Genomic DNA, 8,818 nt, shown 5'->3' with positions numbered 1-8,818 from the left:
AAAGAATGGTACCAACACATCCTCCGAGAGCAACTTCTCCCAACCATCCAAGAACAGTTGCCTTTTCCAGCATTATGGAGCACTCTACCTTAAGGCAAAAGTGATAACGAAGTGGCTCGGGGTACAAAACATCGACATTTTGGGTCCATGGCCAGGAAACTCCCCAGACCTTAATCCCATTGAGAACTTGTAGTCAATCCTCAAGATGTGGGTGGACAAACAAAAACCCACAAATTCTGACAAACTCCAAGCATTGATTATGCAAGAATGGGCTGCCATCAGTCACGATGTGGCCCAGAAGTTAATTGACAGCATGCCAGGGCGGATTGCAGAGGTCTTGAAAAAGAAGGGTCAACACTGCAAATATTGACTCTTTGCATAAACGTAATGTAATTGTCAATAAAAGCCTTTGACACTTATGGAATGCTTGTAATTATACTTCAGTATACCATAGTAACATCTGACAAAAATATCTAAAAATACTGAAGCAGCAAACTTTGTGAAGATCAATACTTGTGTCATCCTCAAAACTTTTGACCACGACTGTAGAACCCAGAGCACTATCTCTATCTCCTCCTCCTCACCCTGTCATCATAGTGAGTGTAGACTCACCCTGTCATCATAGTGTGTGTAGACCAACCCTGTCATCATCGTGTGTGTAGACTCACCCTGTCATCATATTGTGTGTAGACCAACCCTGTCATCATCATGTGTGTAGACTCACCCTGTCATCATCGTGTGTGTAGACTCACCCTGTCATCATCGTGTGTGTAGACTCACCCTGTCATCATAGTGTGTGTCGACTCACCCTGTCATCATTGTATGTGTCGACTCACCCTGTCATCATCGTGTGTTTAGACTCACCCTGTCATCGTATTGTGTGTAGACTCACCCTGTCATCATATTGTGTGTAGACCAACCCTCTCATCATCATGTTTGTAGACTCACCCTGTCATCATATTGTGTGTAGACCAACCCTGTCATCATCATGTGTGTAGACTCACCTTGTCATCATCGTGTGTGTAGACTCACCCTGTCATCATCGTGTGTGTAGACTCACCCTGTCATCATAGTGTGTGTAGACTCACCCTGTCATCATTGTGTGTGTCGACTCACCCTGTCATCATTGTATGTTTCGACTCACCCTGTCATCATCGTGTGTTTAGACTCACCCTGTCATCATAGTGTGTGTAGATTCACCCTGTCATCATCGTGTGTGTAGACTCACCCTGTCATCATAGTGTGTGTAGACTCACCCTGCCATCATAGTGTGTGTAGACTCACCCTGTCATCATAGTGTGTGTAGATTCACCCTGTCATCATCGTGTGTGTAGACTCACCCTGTCATCATTGTGTGTGTCGACTCACCCTGTCATCATTGTATGTGTCGACTCACCCTGTCATCATCGTGTGTGTAGATTCAACCATGTCATCATCGAGTGTGTAGATTCACCCTGTCATCATCGTGTTTGTAGATTCAATCATGTCATCATCGTGTGTGTAGACTCACCCTGTCATCATAGCGTGTTTAGACTCACCCTGTCATCATCGTGTGTGTAGACTCACCCTGTCATCATAGTGTGTGTAGACTCACCCTGTCATCATCGTGTGTGTAGATTCACCCTGTCATCATAGTGTGTGTCGACTCACCCTGTCATCATAGTGTGTGTCGACTCACCCTGTCATCATAGTGTGTTTAGACTCACCCTGTCATCATAGTGTGTGTAGACTCACCCTGTCATCATCTTGTGTGTAGACTCACCCTGTCATCATCTTGTGTGTAGACTCACCCTGTCATCATCGTGTGTGTAGACTCAACCTGTCATCATAGTGTGTGTAGACTCACCCTGTCATCATCTTGTGTGTAGACTCACCCTGTCATCATCGTGTGTGTAGACTCGCCCTGTCATCATAGTGTGTGTAGACTCACCCTGTCATCATCGTGTGTGTAGACTCACCCTGTCATCATCGTGTGTGTAGACTCACCCTGTCATCATCGTGTGTGTAGATTCACCCTGTCATCATAGTGTGTGTCGACTCACCCTGTCATCATAGTGTGTGTCGACTCACCCGGTCATCATAGTGTGTTTAGACTCACCCTGTCATCATAGTGTGTTTAGACTCACCCTGTCATCATAGTGTGTGTAGACTCACCCTGTCATCATCTTGTGTGTAGACTCACCCTGTCATCATCGTGTGTGTAGACTCACCCTGTCATCATAGTGTGTGTAGACTCACCCTGTCATCATAGTGTGTGTAGACTCACCCTGTCATCATCTTGTGTGTAGACTCATCCTGTCATCATCGTGTGTGTAGACTCACCCTGTCATCATAGTGTGTGTAGACTCACCCTGTCATCATCGTGTGTGTAGACTCACCCTGTCATCATAGTGTGTGTAGACTCACCCTGTCATCATAGTGTGTGTAGACTCACCCTGTCATCATCGTGTGTGTAGACTCACCCTGTCATCATAGTGTGTGTAGACTCACCCTGTCATCATCGTGTGTGTAGACTCACCCTGTCATCATCGTGTGTGTCGACTCACCCTGTGCTATCAGGTCTCTCCTCAGTAGTGGGTAGAGTACCGTCTCCACTCCATCCATCTCCTGGATGATCAGAGTTTTCCCAAAACGGACAGCCAGTTCCAGAGACGTGATGACGTTAGGGTCCTGTAGGAAAACACACAGAGAGGAGTATTTCTGATAACAGGACTAATGCCTGGTCTGATGTCACAACTGGTATCTAACTGGTTACATTATGACTAAGACAGCTTTTGACTGACAGGTGTGACTGACAGGTGTACATGCTGGTTGAAGACCTCAAGGCAATGCTCATTCTGGTGAGTATGGAGCCACTCTGTAGCCCGAGAGGAGGGTTTGATGAGGAATGGACACGCAACAGAGAGAGAGAGAGAGAGAGAGAGAGAGAGAGGAGAGAGAGAGAGAGAGAGAGATTGAGAGAGAGAGAAAGAGAGAGTGAGAGAAAGAGAGAGAGAGATAGCAAGACAGAGAGAGAGAGAGAGAGAGAGAGAGAGAGAGAGAGAGAGAGAGAGAGAGAGAGAGAGAGAGAGAGAGAGAGAGAGAGAGAGAGAGAGAGAGATGTATTAAGACAGATGCAGAAGTTTCTTCTCTGTGAGGAGAATCTTTGATGCCCAGTCCAATACTCTCTCACACCTGTCACAGTGATTGGCCAGCGACTGTCTGGATTCAGAGCAGCCAGACACTGAGCTGTACACACCAGACAAAGGGATGAAATCTCTCTTTAATGCTTTGGCTCCCTCTATTTAATGCCATCTTGCCTTTTCTCTCTTTCCATCTCTCTAAACCATGTCCTTTCTGTTTATCTTTCCCCATCCCTCCTTCATTATGATCCCAAGTATTATTTTATTCATCCTTTCTCTCTCTCCCTCTTTCTTTCTGTAGATTCATATATGCTTTAGAAGTGGTGTGGTTGATGTTTATGGCCCTGTCTGTGTAAACTGCAATGCCTTTATCTACAGTCTCCCAGGGCCGACAATCACACATCTGACACATCTGCTGTGATGGTCCAACCTTTACACTCTCTACCAGACCTAGCATAGAGAACAGAACCACAGTTTGGAGGACAATTTATGACAGACACACTGAACAGACATGTCACACAGCCCCAAACACCAGTGGAACACCCTTTTATTGCATGTTTGCAGTAAATTAATGTGGGAGCACACCAGACATCCTTTATAAAGGGTCTAAGAATCACAGTTTTGACTAGGGTTGCAAAGGGAGGCTATATTACTGGAAACTTTCTAAGTTTACCAGTAAACTACCAGAATTTTGGTATCTTTCAATGTTTTTATGTAATCTATCACAAGCCCTTTTGGGTACTTCAGATTATCACAGGTGTCTGTAATAATCTTAGTGTGGCTTTATCACATGTAAAATGTATGAAATAATTAAATAAGATTATTTAAAAAGAAATAGAATGACAAAGCTGTAAAACATGAACCTACTTTAAAAATAAACCATCAACTTAGTGAATACCATTGCTGTTTAATATGAGGGTTTTAGCATGAAATATCCTTTGTTTACTTTTTTACAAACTTATGTTTTACTGTCAATAGTCACTAGTAAGTCTACACACCCCTTGCACAGTATTCACATTTTGTTGCCTTAAAATTAAATCTCAAAAGGGAATACATTAGGATTTTCTCTTACTTATCCACATAACCTAATCCAAATATTATAGAACGTTTTCCAAATTAATTAAAACATTTCATTATTTGTAATTTGTTTGGACATTTCTCTGTTATATTTCATTCACTTTGAATATGTCAATTTAATACATTTTCTTATTTAATTTTAAGGCAACAAAATGTGAAGACCATGCAAGAGGTGTGTCGACTTTCACTAGGCAATGTATTGATTTGTTGTCAATGTTTTGGCATCAAACTGGTGGCAGTTGTGAAAAAAGTTGGAGAGCTAATTGATAATAATGCCATTGTTGATTAGATGCTTTTTTCATTAATCAGGCTATTTTCTCTTGAACCATCTATCTACTAGAAACTCATGGACAATATGGACACAGATATAATAAATGAATACTATGTCGAATACATTTTTTAAGTTATTCAATTATAAATTACCAAAGTTACGATAGATTGCCATAGATTTTCTGTTAATTACCAATATTGCTGACGATTCTGGTAATTTTGGCAAATTACCAGTAGCTTTGCAACCCTAGTTTTGACAGAGTCATCTACAGAGACCACTTCACTCAAACCGCCTACTTCACTCACTCTGCTACCATAGACTGACAGACTCCCCTCTTTACTCAGTAGGGCTGGAGGGATGGGGGAGACAGGGGAGAGAGGGGAGGGGAGAGACAGGGGAGAGGAACATGAGGGAGGGGAGGGAGAGGGGAGGGAGACAGTGGAGGGAGGGGGGAGAGGGATGGTTGAGAGGGTGCAGGAGGGATTTTTACATTTGAGAGGGTGCAGGAGGGGGAGTGACGGTTGAGAGGGTGCAGGAGGGCGAGTGACAGTTGAGAGGGTTCAGGAGGGAGAGTGACGTTTGAGAGGGTTCAGAAGGGAGGGAGAGTGACAGTTGAGAGGGTGCAGGAGGGAGAGTGACGTTTGAGAGGGTTCAGAAGGGAGGGAGAGTGACAGTTGAGAGGGTGCAGGAGGGAGAGTTTAGAGGGTTCAGAAGGAGGAGAGTGACAGTTGAGAGGGTGCAGGAGGGAGAGTGACGTTTGAGAGGGTTCAGGGGAGAGAGTGACAGTTGAGAGGGTGCAGGAGGGAGAGTGACGTTTGAGAGGGTTCAGAAGGGAGGAAGAGTGACAGTTGAGAGGGTGCAGGAGGGAGAGTGACGTTTGAGAGGGTTCAGAAGGGAGGAAGAGTGACAGTTGAGAGGGTGCAGGAGGGAGAGTGACGTTTGAGAGGGTTCAGAAGGGAGGGAGAGTGACAGTTGAGAGGGTGCAGGAGGGAGAGTGACGTTTGAGAGGGTTCAGAAGGGAGGAAGAGTGACAGTTGAGAGGGTGCAGGAGGGAGAGTGCGGTTGAGAGGGTTCAGAAGGGAGGGAGAGTGACGGTTGAGAGGGTGCAGGAGGGGAGTGACGGTAGAGGGGGTGTAGAAGGGAGAGGGTAAACAACGGCACAGTGGGTCTCTTACTGAGAGTACAATGTAGAAATGGTGACCCATTCAGAAACAGTTATTATGTGTTCTTCTGTAGGCTGTGTTTTTTGGGAAAGACAGAAGTTAAGAGGCTGAGCTCTTACACACCACAGCCACAGATTGCTGCAGAGGCTGTATGTGGTGAAAAATCCCTGATTACACTTTAATTTCAGAGTGTAATTATATCTACAAAGCAAAGGCCACTCATTCAGAAGACTGACTAAGCCTGGTGAAGCCGTACACACATACATGCACACGCACACACACACACTAAGCAACCAAAGTCCTATGGGACAAAAATAGGATTATCAACAAAATAGCCAAATCAGAAGGAAAAGCTACTTTTCATGGAAACTCTTATTTGTGTCTAGCTATTTAGTGCCTCTAGAGGCATCATGCAACAACAAACTGGTTAAGATGATTAGTGAGAAAACCATTACAAAGTCTGGGACAACAAATCAATTATTTAAAGAAGAAAAATATGGACAAACAAAATGAGAAACCTCTATAAACAAACTGTAAACGTTTCTGTTGCCATGCCCCTGCAGTGGTTTGTTTTAGAATAGAGGACTAACACAAGTAAAGGGTTTATGTAGTTGCTATGTGGGAGGGCGCTTGTGCATGTGTGTGTGTTCTGCAGGCAGCCTGCAGTAGGGTGGGGGTATAGATGGATGGAGGGGTGAGTTCTTACCCGGGACTTGATCACATTGATCTTAATGTAGCAATGCCAGATGAAAGACAAACAGGAGAGAGGGATGAACGACAATAACATACGGGTCACAATGGATGTGACCCCGTATGTAAAACACATGACTCTCCAAGTCAGGGAGGGAATTCAGCTCCAACACAACACTACACAACACTATACAACACTACAAAACATAACACTACATAACAATATACAACACAACACTACACAACCCTACACAACACAACACTACACAACACAACACAACACAACACAACACTACACAACACTACACAACACAACACAACACAACACAACACTACACTACACAACACAACACAACACAACACTACAAAACACAACACTACATAACAATATACAACACAACACTACACAACACAACACTACACAACACAACACAACACAACACAACACAACACAACACTACACAACACAACACAACACAACACTACACTACACAACACTACACAACACAACACTACACTAAGAGCAAAAGGACAGAACATATGGAAACATAGTAGAGGAACACAGAGGACTACACACACCAATACAAACCTACCCAGTGCTTTCTAATCTGCACCGCTTCCCAAATAAGACAGAAAAGAGATGATGAATCAAAGAGAAAGAGAGAGAAAGAGAGCGAAAGAGAGAGAGAAAGAGCGAGAGAGAGAGAGAGAGAGAGAGAGAGAGAGAGAGAGAGAGAGAGAGAGAGAGAGAGAGTGACATCAGCGCCACAAGTAACTTCCACAAAGCAGGGGCCTTCTATGACATCAAAAGGAACATAATATTGACATCCCAATTAGGATCTGGCTAAAAATACTTGAATCTGTTATAGAACCCATTGCCCTTTAAGGTTGTGAGGTCTGGGGTCCACTCACAAACCAAGAATTCACAAAAAGCGAAAACACCAAATTGAGGTTCTACATGCAGAATTCTGCAAAAATATCCTCTGTGTACAACGTAAAACACCAAATAATGCTTCCAGAGCAGAATTAGGCCGATACGCGCTAATGTTCAAAATCCAGAAAAGAGACATTAAATTCTACAACCACCTAAAAGGAAGCGATTCCCAAACCTTCCATAACAAATCCATCACCTACAGAGAGATTAACCTAGAGAAGAGTCCCCTAAGAAAGCTGGTCCTGGGGCTCTGTTCACAAACACAAACAGACCCCACAGAGCCCCAGGACAGCAACACAATTAGACCCAACCAAATCATGAGAAAACCAAAAGATAATTACTTGACACATTGGAAAGAATTAACAAAAGAACAGAGCAAACTAGAATGCTATTTGGCCCTAAACAGAGAATACAGTGGCAGAATACCTGACCACTGTGACTGACCCAAAATTAAGGAAAACTTTGACTATGTAAAGACTCAGTGAGCATAGCCTTGCTATTGAGAAAGGTCGCCGTAGGCAGACCTGACTCTCAAGAGAAGACAGGCTATGTGCACACTGCCCACAAAATGATGTGGGTGAATGTATGACCATATTAGAGACACATATTTCCCTCAGATTACATAAACCCACAAAGAATTAGAAAACAAATCCAATTTTGATAAGCTCCCATACATATTCAGTGAAATACCACAGTGTGCAATCACGGCAGCAAGATTTGTGACCTGTTGCCACAAGAAAAGGGCAACTAGTGAAGAACAAACACCATTATAAATTAAACCCATATTTATTTATTTTCCCTTTTGTAGTTTAACTATTTGCACATTGTTACAACACTGTATATAGACATAATATGACTTTTGGAACTTGTATGAGTGTAATATTTACTGTTCACTTTGTATTATTTATTTCACTTTTGTTTATCCATTTCACTTGCTTTGGCAATGTAAACAAATGTTTCCCATGCCAATAAAGCCCCATTGAATTGAATTGAATTGAATTTAATTGAATTGAGAGAGAGAGAAAGATTGTATCACAGTCACACACACACATTGTCAGAGAGAGAGGACAGAAAGAGACAAAGGTTGTGTGTGTGTGTGTGTGTGTGTGTGTGTGTGTGTGTCACTCTGTAGTCCAGAAGCCTTCATCCATGTCTCCTGGCTGTTTCGTCTCCTGTCCTCTGGAGCAGCAGACAGGTATGTGATGAAGGCTGCTGCCAGCATCGCTCTCTTAGGCAAGGTATCCAACTCCTCAGTGATCTCAGTCACCTGACACACACACATATGTGTACGCGCGCACACACAAACACACATGCACACACACGCTCACACACAAACACACACACACACACAAACACACACACACACACTAAACTCAGTTGCAGGACATTGGCGAGCTGCTTTAGTTGTTAGCTGATTTAGTTGTTATTACCTAAACAGCAGCTCAGGTAGAACTGCCATAAGCACAGAGTGTGAGAACATACCCAGACCATGGCTCAGTGCCAGAACATCTGTGCAGTGTGGAGGCTAAACGAATAGCAGACCATTTGGTGAGCAATAGGA

At 43.5% G+C, this 8,818-nt stretch overlaps 1 pseudogene; it reads right to left on the bottom strand.

The window, feature by feature from the left end:
- LOC121557695 overlaps positions 1–8,748 on the bottom strand; it is a 130,807-nt pseudogene extending 122,059 nt beyond the window's left edge.
- Between the last annotated feature and the right edge of the window lie 70 nt (positions 8,749–8,818).

This window comes from Coregonus clupeaformis, chromosome 5 (genome assembly GCF_020615455.1).
Source record: "Coregonus clupeaformis isolate EN_2021a chromosome 5, ASM2061545v1, whole genome shotgun sequence".
Classification (NCBI taxonomy): domain Eukaryota; kingdom Metazoa; phylum Chordata; class Actinopteri; order Salmoniformes; family Salmonidae; genus Coregonus; species Coregonus clupeaformis.
Note: the sequence above shows the minus strand (reverse complement) of the source record. Positions and strands in the feature narration are given on the sequence as shown.